Genomic DNA, 17,465 nt, shown 5'->3' with positions numbered 1-17,465 from the left:
TGCGGAAAACAGTTCACAGATTCAATCTCTGTGGTGTAGTCGGTTCACGTTACTCATTCAATAGTCCTTTCATGGATTTAACAGCTTGAACTTCCGAACTGATTTGGCTCCGTTCGGAGGGACCACGTGTGTGATCTGGTAGAGGTGATAATGGTTCAGATGGGTCATCTTCTGTTTTTACTTTTCCTTTTCTGCTTCTTGGAGACTCTCTGGGCTCCATTGTCAGCTGCCACAGCTGCCAGCTGCATGCGCAGTTCCTCCTTCTCTTCCTCCTGTTTCCGTCATAGAGCCAGCTTCTCCCGATGTTCCGTAGACTTTTGGTGCTCCTCCATGATTTCTGCACTTTGGGAGTCGAAGTTACAAGCTGGGCAGGACAGGACATCGTAATATTCGGTGTCGTCCACCAGGTCATGGTAATATTCGGTGTCGTCCTGAGCTAGACCAGTGAGAGGGTCGTCTATTTCCTCCATACCCAGCTGGACGTTAGCCAGCTCTTGTTCCAAATCCAGACATCTTTCCTGAAGAGACTTCTTCATGTGTACCTCTGCATCCAGCTTTTTCTGGGCTTTCAGCAAGTCGTTTACTAGTGACCTCATTTGTGATTTTAATACTTCAACTTCCTTTGGAGATTGATTGATCGGACTATGCAATCCCTCTACCGGAGCAGCTGTTTCAGCGGTCTGTTGTTCTACATTGACGTGAGTCAGCGTACTTTTGGCATCCAATGGCTGCTCTGTTGCAGTCGTTTCAGTCTGTGTCGTCACATCAGCCATCTCAATGACTTTTGAGAGCTCCGAACCCTTTTCCTTTGAAGATCGCAGCTCGTGTTCAAGTTTTTCCCATTTCAGAGTCTTGTCCTTCAGCATATGAAGGAGTTGGCTGACCGTTAACTCTTCTGACACCAGATTATGGCACGCACCTTCAGAACCTGAATCAGCTTTGATTCGTTCGGCCTCCTCGCGCAGATGGTTGGTGTGCTCCTGCTCCATTTTCTCCATCAGTTGCTTCTGTTGCCTTTCCAGATTCTCCCACTCTGTAACAAAGAACTTTTTTATTTCATTCATCTCTTGCTCAAAACGGCGAATCATTTGTTCTAATTGCTGTTGTAGTTTGAAATGGAGTAGAGTTTGAGCCCAGTGTCCCTCAAAAATGTGCATATCAGTAGACTTGACAGACTCAGAATTCTCTGTTAAACTATGTTGTTGTTGCTCAGTGGAATTCTGTGCTGAAACTTTGTCTTTTGCACATGGGTTGGTCTTACCATCATCAGTTCTAGAGTCTGGGCTGATTATCTGCACCGAGTTCTCACTCTTTATGGCTTTTAGCGAATGCCAGTCCATATTTATGTTTCTAAACCACTCCCGGCCTAGTAGTGGTGGACCTCCCTCCGGTAGCACATATAAGTCCATTATTTGACTTCCTTCGCCCTTGTTGGCCACTGCAACCTTTATTGTCCCGATGGGGTACACTCTCTGCCCCGTGTAGGTTGTCAATATAATCTCCGTATCCTGTAGGGGAATATGTTGGAATAACCTTCTGTAATCTTTCTTATTCATGACCGACAATGCCGATCCAGTGTCCAATTCCATTTTTACTTGGACTCCTTCTATCTGAAGAGTAACCCAAATTGTCTGGAGGTCTGCACCCTTACCAACGTTGAGTACCCTTAAGCTAGCCAGTTCAATACTGCTTAAGCCAACCAGTTCATTACTGCTAGCGTCTGAATCGGACTCCTGTTCGGCCACCTTGTGTAACTTTGCGTATTTCCCTTGCGGTGACTTCTTGTTGCTGGTCTTCTTCCCTGACCTGCATACTCTAGCTATATGTCCAAGCTTACCACATGTTCTGCATTCTTGGTTTTTAAACCAACACTGGTTCTGATCATGCGTTGTCTTTCCACAACGATAACATTTAACAGAACTCACACCCAATTTGTGTGCACTGAGCTCCGGTGACCGTAGCTGCATTACTGCCGTGCCTCTCGCTGCGGCTTCGTGTGCTGCTGCCATAGTGACCGCCTTCTCAAGCGTCAGCTCATTCTCCTCGAGCAGTCGCTTTTGTGTATCCTGTTTAAATAAACCACACACAAATTTGTCTCGTAGTGCATCTGTCAGTCCCGTTCCAAACTGGCAATATTTCGCTAATTTACGCAATTCCAGCAAATATTCAGCATTGCTTTCATGCTGTAGCTGCCTTCTGTCGTAAAATTTAAATCGTTCCGCTAGCATCAGCGGCGTGGGGTTTAGATGATCTTTCAGGACAGTAACAATCTCATCGAACGTCTTATCGGCCGGTTCATCTGGTGATAACAGGTGTTTCAATTGCCCGTATGTCTTCGCACCCATTAAATTTAATAATGTTAGAGCTTTATCTTGGTCACAAATTTTATTGGCCTTACAATAATTTTTTACTCTTTCAACATATATGGCCCAATCTTCGAGGTCACTATCAAAGGTGCTAATATTCCCGTGTTTAGGCATTGTAGATTTGCAATTTCTCAGATTTTATTTTCTTTACTTGTTATCAAAGATGGCGGCTTCCCGCTCTTGCCGTCGTCCTCCGCCCACAAAATGGCGGTTTTCCCGCGCTTGGCGGTCTTCACCCGTCCCCCGACGCCGTCTCCCTTCAGCCCCCGAGTGCGGCCCTTATCTTCGCCGCGATCGCCCGAGTGCGGCCCTTATCAACGGATGCGATCGATGGCCCAGCTGCTCCTCGCACTTGAAAGTGGCCCGGCCCTTATCAGTGCTTGCGATCGATGGCCCGGCTGCGCCTCGCACTCCAAAGCCCTTATCTCCCGATCGCGATCGATGGCCCGCGCTGTGCACCACGGCTCTCGCGCCTTCAATTTCTGCAGCCGCTGCCCTTTCAGCCTGAGTGCGGCCCTTATCGGTGGTTGTGATCGATGGCCCGGCTGCGCCCCTCACTTGAAAGCGGCCCGGCCCTTATCTGCCGATCGCTATCGCCCTGTACCTCTGTCTTCCCCAGCCCTGTCTTCTACTCCGGTTCACAAGCTGATGGAGGCTTCAGGGTCCTAATGCCTGTCGCTTCCAGTGGGGTGGTGTGGTTTGAAACCTCTCTTCAACCGCCGTGGAATAACTGCCGCAGGGTAAGAACCTGACTCGTCGCCAGTGTTAAGTCTGTGAATTATTTAGTTAATTAAGACACAGACTAATGAGTAACAATAAAAACAGGTCTTTACTGGTTGGAGGTAGGGACTATACTGAATACAAGATTACTGCACAGTGCTTATATACCGGTGTGTTCACCCCCGGTATTACGTCTACAGCAGCCTGAGAAAGTAGTACATCTCTTAAGGTGGAACAGGCTTAAGCTCTCTTAAGGTGGAACAGGTTACATACACAACAATTATGAGGAACATCTTTCCCATGAATGGACCCGCATAATCTACATGTAATCTTCTCCATGGTCTATCCGGCCACTCCCAAGGGTGGAGAGGAGCCGCTGCTGGTGCCTTCCTGTGTACTTGACAAGTGCTGCATGTCTTGACTAGATTTTCTATCTCCTCATCTAGCTTTGGCCACCACCAGTAACTCCTTGCCAAGGCTTTCATACGCGAAACTCCAGGATGACACTAATGTAGTTGCCCTAGGATAGACTGTCGTGCTGGCTGTGGAATAATCACTCGTGCTCCCCACAACACGCAACCATCCTGCACACTCAGCTCTGTCTTCCTGACACTGTAAGGTGTGAAATCAGTCCCTTCCGGATGTTGTGGCCAACCCCTCATCACATATTCTCAGACTCTAGACAGTACTGGATCTTTACCGGTCCATGTCCTTACTTGTTCTGCGGTCACAATTGCCGTGTCCGTGTCCCCCAACATCAACACTCTGTCCTCTGGAGCTGCACGGATAGGTGTACCTGGCAGTGGAAGATGGCTCAAGGCATCTGCGTTCCCATGGTACTTGCCCGCCTTGTAAATGATGACATACTCATACGCCCTCAACGTCACTGCCCACCTCTGGATCCGGGGTGACACCATCTGTGGTACTGCTTTCATTTCATTAAAAAGAGATAGAAGAGGTTTATGATCGGTGCATATGGTGAATTTCCTGCCATATATGTACTTGTTAAACCTCTGTAACCCAAACATTACTGCTAACCCCTCTTTATCTAACTGGGAATAGTTTTTTTCCGCTGGTGTCAGAGTTCGAGACATAAACCCTATTGGTCTTTCTGATCCATCTTCCAAGCTGTGTGAAAGAACCGCCCCCACCCCGTAAGGTGAAGCATCACAAGAGAGAATGATGTCTTTCTCTGCATTGTAGTGAACCAGCACATCCGAGGACAGCATCAGTTTCTTGGACTGTTCAAATGAAACCCTCTGTCCCTCTTCCCACCGCCACTGCATCTCCTTGTGCAGAAGTTTGTGAAGAGGTGCTAACACTGTTGCCAAGTTTGGTAAAAATCTGTTATAATAGTTTAGCAGTCCCAGGTAAGCTTTTAACTCAGTCACATTGGTAGGAGCTGGGGCCTCCTGCAGTGCTTGTACCTTCTCCTTGATTGGATGGAGCCCGGTGACGTCCACTCTGTGTCCCAAGAACACAGCCTCATTCCCCAGGAAAGTGCACTTACTCCTCTTGAGCCGTAACCCAGCCTTATCCAATCTTTGTAGTACCTCTCTCAGAGTGCTCAGATGCTCCTGGTCGGTTCTTCCCATCACCAGAATGTCATCCAGATAGATTGAAACATGTGGGATCCCTTGCAGTACACCCTCGATAGTCCTCTGGAAAATAGCTGGACTAGATGAGACACCGAATGGTAAGCGGTTATAGGTAAACAAACCCTTGTGTGTATTTATGGTTACATACTTCTTGGATTCCTCATCCAGTGTAATCTGCAAGTATGCATGACTCCTATCCAGCTTTGTGAATTTCTTCCCTCCAGCCAGGTTTGCAAAGAGATCCTCTGTTTTGGGAATAGGATACTGTTCTAGTTTAGACACCCTATTTACAGTCAATTTATAATCTTCACAGAGTCTTACCGAATTGTCCGGTTTTAAAACAGGTACAATGGAAGCTGCCCATTCTGAACATTTCACGGGTTCCAGAATGTTCTCTCTCAAAAGACGGTCAAGCTCAGCCTCTACCTTCGGTTTCATGGCATATGGCACAGGTCGTTGTTTAAAAAACCTTGGCAGTGCCTCCTTGTCTACATAAATCTTAGCTGGGGGGCCATTAAATGTGCCAAGTTCTTCCTTGAACATGTTCTCATGTTCAATCAACACTTCTTGCAAAGACAACTGTTTGCCTCCCTCTATTTGATTTATTGCTCCCCAATCTAATTTAAGTTCTTGTATCCAGCCCCGACCTAACAAGTTTGGTCCAGAACTCGGTACTACAACTACAGGTAGCTGTTCCATGGTGTCCCTGTGTTGCACAGTTACAGTAGCTGTACCCAATGTCGCCACTCGTTCACCAGTATATGTTTTAAGCTGCATAGAGCAAGACTTTAACTCTGGAACTTTTGCACGGTTCCACAATTTTGCGTACTCCTCCCTGTTCATTATGGTTACGTTGCATCCCGTATCCACTTCAAAGTTGACCTTAGAGTCATTTATTGTCAGTTGCAAAGTGATACGATCCACTTTTGGAATGTTCTCTACCATACTATGCATTACGAACATGTCATCTTCTTGCTCAGCTTCTCCGCTAATGTGATGGGCTCCCTGTTTTTTCACTTCTCTTCCTAGGTTTTGCTTTCCTCCCCCGTTTGGTTTGTATTCCTCCACAGTTGCTTTTGCCCTGCATGCACATTTTATATGTCCTGTTTTCCCACACTTGTGGCACTTTTCCTCCAGAAACCTGCATTCCCTCGCCAGGTGATCGCCATTGCATCTATAACATGCCTTTACATGCTCACGTTGTGGTTTCTGATGCAACTTTAACTTGTGCACATTAACCTGACCTCCAACTTGCTTTGTCGTAGCCCAGTCTGAACCTTGTATTTCTTTTACATCTCGGTTCGCTGTCTCTATGGCTTGAGCAAGTTCCAACGCTTTTTCATATGTAAGCCCAGTCTCGGACAATAATCTCCTCTGCATTCGATCATCCATTATCCCGCAAACAAGCCTATCTCTCAGCATGTCTTTTAGGTTGTTCCCGTAATTGCAATCGTGTGCCAATTTTCTCAACACCGCTACATAATCCAATACAGTCTCTCCCAGTTTCCTGTTCCGTGAATTAAATTTGAAACGCTGTACAATCTCACTCGGTCTGGGATTGAAATGGTTCTTCAGCAAGGCCACTAAGTTAGCAAATGTAATGTCTCCAGGCTTTTCAGGACTGCACAAGTTTCTCATTAAACTATACGTCTGACTTCCCACGGAAGTGAGCAAAATAGCTCTCCTTTTCCCGACATCATCTATATCATTTGCTTCAAAGAAATGCATCAGCACCTCGCAGTACTCATCCCAGGTCTGAGTCTGAACATCAAAAGCAGAGATCTTTCCTACCATAGCAGCCATGATCTGTTATTCAGCGCTCTTTTATTTCTCTTCTTCAAGATGTGATCTGTTGACCCTCGTCGCCAATATGTGACATCCGAGTGGTAAGGTCCGAAACTGAGAGAAGCGAGTTCTTAGGCAGAAAACCCAACTGTTTATTACACGGTATAGCAGAGAGACATAGCTCTTACAGGCTGCAAGCAAAACACAGTATTTCTAACTGCACGATGCAAGATGGAGGATTCACCTCTGAGTCATACCCATAATGCAATGCCACATTACTTTAATAACTGGTGTACCAGGACATTGACTACATGACCCATTACCTTAAACACTGGTGAATGTGATACCTTAATCTTTGGCTCCATCTGGTGGATAACTTAAACATTACATCCCAGATTACTATAGTGGCAAAAACAGGAAGGCAGATTATTATTTGAATGGCAATAGATTGGGAGAAGGGGAAGTGCAAAGAGACCTGGGTATTCTTGTGCACCAGTCGCTGAAGGTAAGCATGCAGGTGCAGCAGGCGGTTAAGAAGGCAAATGGTATGTTGCCCTTCGTAGCGAGAGGGTTTGAGTACAGGAACAAGGATGTCTTGCTGCAGCTGTACAGGGCCTTGGTGAGACCGCACCTTGAGTATTGTGTGCAGTTTTGTTCGCCTTATCTGAGGAAGGACGTTCTTGCCATGGAAGGAGTGCAGCGAAGATTCACCAGGCTGATACCTGGGATGGCAGGAATGACATATGAGGAGAGATTGGGTCAATTCGGCTTATACTCACTGGAGTTTAGAAGATTGAGAAGGGATCTCATCGAAACTTTTAAAATTCTGTCAGGCCTGGACAGACTCGATGCAGGAAGGATGTTTCCGATGGCTGGGGAGTCCAGAACCAGGGGTCATAGTCTAAGGATAAGGGGTAAGCCATTTAGGACTGACATGAGGAGGAATTTCTTCACCCAGAGAGTGGTGAACCTGTGGAATTCTCTGCCACAGAGGGCGGTGGAGGCCAGTTCATTAAATATATTCAAGAAGGAGTTGGATATGTTTCTTAAGGCTAAAGGGATCAAGGGATATGGGGAGAAGGCAGGGATAGGGTACTGAATTTGAATGATCAGCCATGATCTCATTGAATGGCGGAGCAGGCTCGAAGGGCCGAATGGCCTACTCCTGCTCCTATCTTCTATGTTTCTATGATGCATGGTCAGTATTCCGTTATACTCCTGACTTGAGCCTTGGAGAAGTTGGAGAGGCTTTGAAAGGTCAAGAGGTGAGCCACCGGTTGCAGGGTACCCAGCCTCTGCCCTGTACGTGAAGCCATGTTGTTCATATGGCTGCTCCAGTTAAGCATATGGTCAAGGGTGAATCCCCGGCTGTTGATCGGTGGGGAACGTGGGACGTTACTGGGAGCTGATTGGCCCTTTTCTTGTTGGAGATGGTTGTTGCTGGCTCTTATGTGCTGCAAATATTACCTACTTTCCTACAAAACAACAGTAACTACACTTCAAAAGTACTTAATTGGCTGTAAAGCACTTTGGGATGTCCTGAGATCATGAAAGGTGCTATATAAATGCAAGTTCCTCTTACCGCTCTCTCCAAAGCACGCCCATGCATGCAGCTGTTGACAGCGCGTAGAGCCGGGAGAACGCAGTGGTGAGCTATAAACCATACAGTAAACAACTGCTGAGATAACCGATAACTGTGAAGAGCTCAGACTATGTAATTGAAGTGAAAACTGCTTCCAATGCGATGCATCAAATCTCAGTCAAGCATTATGGTAAATACTTCTATACTGTACTGTACTACAGTAGTAATAATCTCAGGAAAAACTCATAGCTACATTTCCTTAAATTTTATACATTGGGTTTTCTAGTTTAGGAACTGATGAAATAATATGCAAAGTTTTAAAGTCTGTTTATAAAAGGCCAAGAATTAAGGAAGATTTAACATAGAAGATAGGAGCAGGAGTAGGCCATTCGGCCCCTCGAGCCTGCTCCATATTCTCACCCAGAGTTCTTCAAGATTTGTTGTTAAAAATTTAATTGAACTCTCTTCTGCACAATTTACACCAGTAAACTCGTGACCAAGAGGTTCATGCTTCCCTTTTAATTTTTTTTTATTTCAACTGATTTCTCATGCAATGGTTTAACAACATCTATGCCACAGTCTTTATGTGGTGTTTCCAGTCACAGTCCCTCCTGATCTGAGCCTGTGCTTTAAGACCCACTCACCAGGGAGTGAATCCCCTATGTGATATGCAGGCTAGCTGCAAGACGGTACATCCCCCTCCAGCACCATGGTGGAGCACAAAACCTCCACACAGCAAACTTCTGGGTGAAACATTTGTGGACCTATAGCAGCCAGCGAAGGTGGGAGTACCAGGCAGTCTGGTACTCATTTGTGGACCCCACACAAGACCCAGACTAATGTCCGAGAAAGTAAGAGGGGAGCCGTGGATAAACAAATGTCTCTGAATGTGCAACAACGGAAAATGCTCCAACCTTACAAGGGTCATCAGTGGACTCTATACCTCCTGACCCAGCAAAACCCAGGAACCGCCACCAAATTATCCCAAACAGCACATTCACTGTCAATAGGTGCAGAGATGCCACACCGATCCTTTAAATGCAGCCTTCAGCCTCCTGCTGATGTTACCGCTGCAAAGAGCGTGTTGCACAGGAGATTTTTAAAAAAAATTTATTCATTGATGGGATGTGGGCGTCGCTGGCTGGCTAGGCCTGCATTTAGTGCCCATCCCTAATTGCCCTTGAGAAGATGGTGGTGAGCCGCCTTCTTGAACCGCTGCAGTCCATATGGTGTAGGTACACCCACAATGCTGTTAGGAAGGGAATTCCAGGATTTTGGCCCAGCGACAGTGAAGGAACGGCGATACAGGTCCAAGTCAGGATGGTGTGTGGCTTGGAGGGGAACTTGCAGGTGGACTACACTTCCTCCCACCCCGCTTCCTGTAAGGACTCTATTCCATTCTCCCAGTTTCTCCGTCTCCGCCGTATCTGCTCCGACGATGCCACCTTCCACACCAGTTCTTCAGACATGTCTTCCTTTTTCCGCAACCGAGGATTCCCCTCTACCGTGGTTGACACTGCCCTCGACCGTGTCAGTTCTATCTCCCGCACTTCTGCCCTCACCCCTGCCCCTCCCTCCCGGAACCACGATAGGGTTCCCCTTGTCCTCACCTTTCACCCCACCAGCCTTCACATTCAACGGATCATCCTCCGGCATTTCCGCTACCTCCAAAGTGATCCCACCACCAAACGTATCTTCCCCTCCCCTCCCCTTTCAGCATTCCGTAGGGACCGCTCCCTCCGAGACACCCTAGTCCACTCCTCTATCACCCGAAACAGCCCTTCCCCTTCGCCTGGCACCTTCCTGTGCAAGTGGAGGAGATGTAACACCTGCCCCTATACCTCCCCCCTTCCCACTGTCCAGGGCCCCAAACACCCCTTCCAGGTGAAACAGCGATTTACTTGTACTTCTCGCAATCTAGTATACTGTATTCGCTGCTCACGATGCGGTCTCCTCTACATTGGGGAGACCAAACGCAGATTGGGTGACCGCTTTGCAGAACACCTCCGTTCAGTCTGTAAGGGTGACCCCGAGCTTCCGGTCGCCTGTCATTTTAATTCACCGCTCCATTCCCACTCGGACCTCACCGTCCTTGGCCTCTTGTATTGTTCCACGGAAGCTCAACGTAAACTCGAGGAACAGCACCTCATCTTCCAATTAGGCACTCTGCAGCCTTCCGGACTCAATATCGAGTTCAACAATTTCAGATCATAACCTCGGCCCCTATTACATTATTTCTCGTAATTTTTCCACTCCTTTCCCCCCCCCCCTTTCCTTTTGTTTCTCTCTCACACCTGGCAGCTATCTCTTGCCCTGCCAGTACACTTCACACCTAATCTCAGCCTATTACCATCTCGTCTGGCTTCGAATACCTTTTATTGTCTCTTTTACTACTTTTGTTTCTTTCACTTCTTTTGTCTGATCGCAGCCCTGCCTTCGATCTATTTTCTTTTCCTTCCAGTTTTGAAGAAGGGTTCGACCCGAAACGTCAACTCAAATTTCTCTCCACGGATGTTGCCTGACCTGCTGAGTTTTTCCAGCATTTTCTGTTGTTATTTCGGATTTCCAACATCTGCAGTATTTTGCTATCGTTGTAGGTGGTGATGTTCCCATGCGTCTTTTTTTTCTTAATTCATTGATGGGATGTGGGCGTCGCTGGCTAGTCCTGCATTTAGTGCCCATCCCTAATTGCCCTTGAGAAGATGGTGGTGAGCCACCTTCTTGAACCGCTGCAGTCCATATGGTGTAGGTACACCCACAATGCTGTTAGGAAGGGAGTTCCAGGATTTTGGCCCAGTGACAGTGAAGGAACGGCGATACAGGTCCAAGTCAGGATGGTTTGTGGCTTGGAGGGGAACTTGTAGGTGGTGATGTTCCCATGCGTCTGCTGCCCTTGTCCTTCTAAGTGGTAGAGGTCGCGGGTTTGGAAGGTGCTGTTGAAGGAGCTTTGGCGAGTTGCTGCAGTGCATCTTGTAGATGGTACACACGGCAGCCACAGTGCGCCGGTGGTGGAGGGAGTGAATGTTGAAGGTGGTGGATGGAGTGCCAATCAAGCGGGCTGCTTTATCCTGAATGGTGTCGAGCTTCTTGAGTGTTGTTGGAGCTGCACTCATCCAGGCAAGTGGAGAGTATTCCATCACACTCCTGACTTGTGCCTTGTAGATGGTGGAAAGGCTTTGGGGAGTCAGGAGGTGAGACACTCGCCACAGAATTCCCAGCCTCTGGCCTGCTCTTGTAGCCACAGTATTTATATGGCTGGCCCAGTTCAGTTTCTGATCAATGGTAACCCCCAGGATGTTGATAGTGGGGGATTCAGCGATGGTAATGCCATTGAATGTCAAGGGGAGATGGTTAGGGTCTCGCTTGTTGGAGATGGTCATTGCCTGGTGTAGTGTATGTACCTTTAAGAGAGAACTACTTTTACAGCTCCTGTATACTGTAGTACTGGCAGTGACCACACCTGTATATAAGCCTTGAGCATGCCTCTGTACTGTCAGTCTTGAGACTACCCTACTCCAGTAAACACCTGTTGATTGTTAAGTTACAGCCTCCGTGTAGTTATTGGAAAACATCATACTTTAAGAATCACGGATCCAACACCTGGCACTTGTGTGGTGCGAATGTTACTTGCCACTTGTCAGCCCAAGTCTGAATGCTGTCTAGATCTTGCTGCATATGGACACGGACTGCGTCAGTATCTGACGAGTCTCGAATGGTGCTGAACAGTGTGCAGTCATCAGCGAACATCCCCACTTCTGACCGTGTGATGGAGGGAAGGTCATTGATGAAACAGCTGAAGATGGTTGGGCCTAGGACACTGCCCTGAAGAACTCCTGCAGTGATGTCATGTGATTGAGATGAATGAGCTCCAACAACCACAGCCAACTTCCTTTGTGCTAGGTATGATTCCAACCCTTCTCCTTCTAAGTGGTAGAGGTCGCGTGTTTGGAAGGTGCTGTTGAAGGAGCTTTGGCGACTTGCTGCAGTGCATCTTGTAGATGGTACACACTGCAGCCACAGTGCGCCGGTGGTGGAGGGAGTGAATGTTGAAGGTGGATGGATGCACTCCGCTCATTTAAATCAGCAGGTAGCACTCTTAAATGCTATTTTTTTAAAGCAACGTGAATTCACACAAGCTTTAGAGAAAACACACCTAGATGAATGGAGGTTACTATGCTAATAGCAGCTACTTTTCTCAAAGACTGTAGACAACAAGCCATGTGTTAGCCTGTCTCGACAATCAGTGAATATCTCACACCCATTGTGTTGGTAAGCCTTAAGAGGCTTACCAACACAATGGGTGTGAGATGTTGGTGAACGAGGGGGTGATAAAAAGCAGTGACAGAAATGTGATGAAATATTTCCATTCATCACTGCCTGTGACTGAGATCGGTTTCAGTGTCATTTCCCTTCCCCCAGACCTCATTGTATTGTGTACTGGAATGTGCTGTATTGTATACTGGAATGTGCTGTGTGTAGGGCTCCGCCCATACCTGGCCCCGTTTGTAAGCTAGCTTCAGTCTAGCCCCAGTCTCCAGAAGGACAACATCTCTCTCGCTTACGTGTTTCGTTCTAAGTTAATAAAAGCCTTGTTTTGTTCTGCTACCTTCGAGTCTCGGAATTATTGAGGCACATCAATTTTATTAACTTATTTTCAACACTATGGATCAACTCCTGAAACCCGAACGTTTGGATTTGGATCAACATGCTCCGGACGCATCAGCACGCTTCGGACACTGGTTTGAGTGTATGGAATTCTTCCTGGACAATTCCGCAGCCGTCAAAGACGCTACGGACGCTGCAAGGATGAGACTCGGAATTCTGCGGAATTGGGTAAGCCACCGGGTTTACCCCCTCATCCAAGACGCCGAGACGTACCTGGCCGCCTGCGACATCTTAAAGGCGCATTACCAGCAGCCTACGAATGAGGTGTATGCTAGGCACCTGCTCGCCACCCGCGCACAGCGACCTGGGGAATCGGTGGAGGAGTTCCTAAGCACCCTGAAAATGCTTGGCAAAGACTGCAAGTGCCGAGATGTAAAAGCCGCAGTGTACACTGACGAGCTTGTTCGCGATGCCTTCATCACAGGCCTCAGCTCCACTTACATCCGGCAAAGACTGCTGGAAAAAACGGGGTTGGACCTGAAACAGGCTGCGGACACCGCGCGATCCCTGGATGTGGCCCAGAGAAACTCGGACGCCTACTCTTCAGCCCGCGCCGTCCACACCACCACGTGTGCACCAAGGGCGCTGCGATCTTGGAAGGCATCTTCCCCGCCCGGCAGCCCGACACCGTCGGGGCCCCGCTCTCCCCCCAGAAGCCCTACGACAGCCGCGACGCGTCGGGGACCCAACTGCTACTTCTGCGGGCAGCCAAAGCACACCAGGAACCTGTGCCCGGCGAAAGGCACCACCTGCTTTAAGTGCGGTAAGAAGGGGCACTTCGGGAAGGTGTGCAGAGGGAACCCCGCCGGAAAACCAACCGCCGGAAAACCCGCCACCGCCGCGTGTGCGCCGTGGGAGCGGCCATCTTGGACGCCATCTTGCCCGACCTCGTGGGGTCCGCCATCTTGTGAGCAGACAGCGTGGACGCCATCTTGTATCGATCAGGGCCCTACAGTGGCATCGGTCACAGTGGACCAGACCAGGCCGCACCCGCTATCCAGATCAATGGTGGACATCGAGGTAAACGGGTGCCGGGTTAAATGCTTAATTGACAGTGGAAGCACGGAGAGCTTTATCCACCCAGAACTGGCACAACAACTCTCCCTAAAGGTGGTCCCTACTCAGGGTACCATCTCTATGGCTGACAAAACCCAGACATCGACCATTCTGGGTTACTGCACGGTACAATTGTGCGTTAACGGAACTGTATATGATAATTTTAAAGTATTAATCATAAAGAACCTATGTGCGAGCGTGATCTTGGGCCTGGATTTCCAGTGCAACCACCAAAGCATCACGCTCAAGTACGGTGGGTCCCAGCCGCCCCTCACAGTGTGCGGTCTGGCTACCCTGAAGGTAAAGCCGCCTTCGCTATTCGCGAACCTTACCCCTAACTGCCGGCCAATAGCGACCAAAAGCAGGAGGTACAGCTGGGAGGACAGGCGGTTTATCGCGACCGAGGTAGACAGGCTCCTGAAAGAGCGCATTATTGAACGCAGCAACAGCCCGTGGCACGCCCAAGTGGTAGTGGTAAGGGGTAGCGAGAAGAAACGGATGGTGATCGACTATAGTCAAACGATCAACAGGTACACCCTACTAGACGCCTACCCGCTACCCCGCATATCAGAAATGGTGAACCAAATCGCCCAATACCGGGTGTTCTCCACCATCGACCTCAAGTCAGCGTACCACCAGCTCCCTATCAGACCAGAGGACCGCCCGTACACCGCCTTCGAGGCGAACGGACGCCTCTACCAATTCCTCAGAGTCCCCTTTGGGGTGACGAATGGGGTCTCGGTCTTCCAGAGGGAGATGGACCGCATGGTCGATGACCACCACTTGCAGGCAACCTTCCCCTACCTCAACAACGTCACCATCTGCGGTCACAACCAGCAGGATCACGACTCGAACCTCGAGAGGTTCCTGAAAACCGCACAAAAACTCAACCTCACCTACAACGAGGACAAGTGCGTTTACAACACCACGCGCCTCTGCATACTAGGCAGCGTGGTGGAGAATGGGGAAATCGGACCAGACCCCGACCGATTGCGCCCCCTACGGGAGCTGCCCCTACCCAACACTCCCAAAGCCCTGAAAAGGTGCCTGGGGTTATTTTCTTATTATTCCCAATGGGTCCCCAACTACTCCGACAAAGCCCGCCCCCTCTTGAAAGCATCCTCTTTCCCGCTCTCTGCTGAGGCCCACGCCGCCTTCAAAAGCATTAACTGGATATTGAGCGGGCCACGCTACAGGCAGTGGACGAGAACACTCCAGTTCAAGTGGAAAGTGATGCATCTGACTTCGCCTTGGCGGCCACCCTCAACCAGGCGGGGCGGCCCGTAGCTTTCTTCTCGAGGACCCTCCAAGGGCCCGTGATCAGACACTCCTCCGTGGAAAAGGAGGCCCAAGCCATCGTGGAGGCAGTGCGCCACTGGCGCCACTACCTAGCCGGCAAACGCTTCACCCTACTTACCGACCAGCGGTCGGTAGCGTTTATGTTCAATAATAAACAGAGGGGGAAGATTAAAAATGATAAGATTCTTAGGTGGCGGATCGAGCTCTCCACCTTCGAGTACGACATCATTTACCGGCCAGGGGCCCTTAACGAATCCCCTGACGCCCTCTCACGAGGGATGTGTGCCAGCGCCACCGGGGATCGGCTACAGACCCTCCACAATGACCTCTGCCACCCAGGGGTCACACGGCTGTTCCACTTCATAAAGTCCCGTAACTTACCCTACTCGATTGAGGAAGTTCGGTCCCTGACCAGGAACTGCCGCACTTGCGCTGAGTGCAAGCCTCGGTTCTACCGCCCAGATAGAGCCCACTTAATCAAAGCTACACGGCCCTTTGAGCGGCTCAGCTTAGATTTCAAGGGCCCCCTCCCGTCCGTCGACCGCAATGTTTACTTCCTGAACATTGTGGACGAATACTCCCGGTTCCCATTCGCCTTCCCCTGCCCAGACATGACCAGCGCCACGGTCATTAAATGCCTCAACAGCCTGTTCTGCCTGTTCGGTATGCCGAGCTACATCCACACGGATAGGGGGGCGTCCTTCATGAGTGAAGAGCTACGCCAGTACATGCTGTCCAGGGGGATCGCCATGAGCCATACCACCAGCTACAACCCCCGGGGTAACGGCCAAGTGGAGCGAGAGAACGGGACAGTATGGAAAGCAGTCACTCTAGCTCTAAGGACCAAGGGCCTCCCTATCTCCCGCTGGCAGGAAGTCCTCTCGGATGTGCTCCATTCGATACGGTCGCTATTGTGTACGGCCACTAATACCACGCCTCATGAACGAATGTTTGTCTTTCCCCGGAAATCCACCTCAGGCGTATCCATGCCGTCATGGCTCTCCACCCCAGGTCCGGTACTCGTGCACCTACTCCACGCCAACCCCCAATACGCATATGTCCGGCACGCAGACAGAAGGGAGGACACCGTGTCCATAAAAGACGTCGCCCCAGCCGGCATCGACAACAACCACGGCAATAGCGGCAACGACGATCACAGCAACTCTTACCCACCCACTACTCTTTCATCACCCCCGGAAGAACACCGACCAACGGCACCCCCACCAACTACCCCTTCAACAACCCTGGCGGCACCCCCGGCAGAGACCCAGGAGGCTACCGGGGACACCCAGCCAACACCCGCGGCACCGCAACAGCCACATCGGTCGCAGAGGACTATCAAACCCCCGAACAGACTAAATCTATAGAAGGGGTGAATGTGATGAAATATTTCCATTCATCACTGCCTGTGACTGAGATCGGTTTCAGTGTCATTTCCCTTCCCCCAGACCTCATTGTATTGTGTACTGGAATGTGCTGTATTGTATACTGGAATGTGCTGTGTGTAGGGCTCCGCCCATACCTGGCCCCGTTTGTAAGCTAGCTTCAGTCTAGCCCCAGTCTCCAGAAGGACAACATCTCTCTCGCTTACATGTTTCGTTCTAAGTTAATAAAAGCCTTGTTTTGTTCTGCTACCTTCGAGTCTCGGAATTATTGAGGCACATCAAGAAACACAGAGACAGCCAGGTTTTTAAAACAGAAAGCTGCAAGACAGCCAAGCAAAATGACGCATTGATGTGCATAGCGAGTCCATCATTTTATACTATTATATGATAATCGGGGGGGCAGTACTGTGTGGCGGGGGCAGGTTGGTAGAGGGCCTTTGTCTTACGGATGTTTAGTGTAAGGCCCATGCTCTCGTACATTTCGGTAAAGGTGTTGACGATGGTTTGGAGTTCGACCTCCGAGTGAGCACAGACGCAAGCATCGTCTACATACTGTAATTCGACGACAGAGGATGGGACGACCTTGGATCTGGACTGGAGGTGACGGAGGTTAAACAGTTTCCCATTTGTTCTGTAATTTAGCTCCACTCCAGTAGGAAGCTTACTGAAGGTGAGATGGAGCATTGCAGCAAGGAAGATCGAGAAGAGCGTTGGTGCAATGACACAGCCTTGCTTGACCCCGGTCCGTACGTGAATTGGGTCTGTGGTGGAACTGTTGGTCAGGATGACGGCTTGCATGTCATCATGAAGCAGGCAGAGGATGGTGACAAACCTTTTGAGGACAGCCAAATTTGAGGAGGACACTCCATAATCCCTCATGGTTGACAGTGTTGAAGGCCTTTGTGAGATCAAATAAGGTCATGTACAGCGGTTGGTGCTGTTCCCTGAATTTCTCTTGTAATTGACGTGCGGTGAAGATCATGTCCATTGTGCCCCTTAGTGGGCCACA

This window comes from Somniosus microcephalus, chromosome 9 (genome assembly GCF_052327205.1).
Source record: "Somniosus microcephalus isolate GS21.2 chromosome 9, FLI_Smic_1.0, whole genome shotgun sequence".
NCBI classification, from domain to species: Eukaryota; Metazoa; Chordata; class Chondrichthyes; order Squaliformes; family Somniosidae; genus Somniosus; species Somniosus microcephalus.
Note: the sequence above shows the minus strand (reverse complement) of the source record.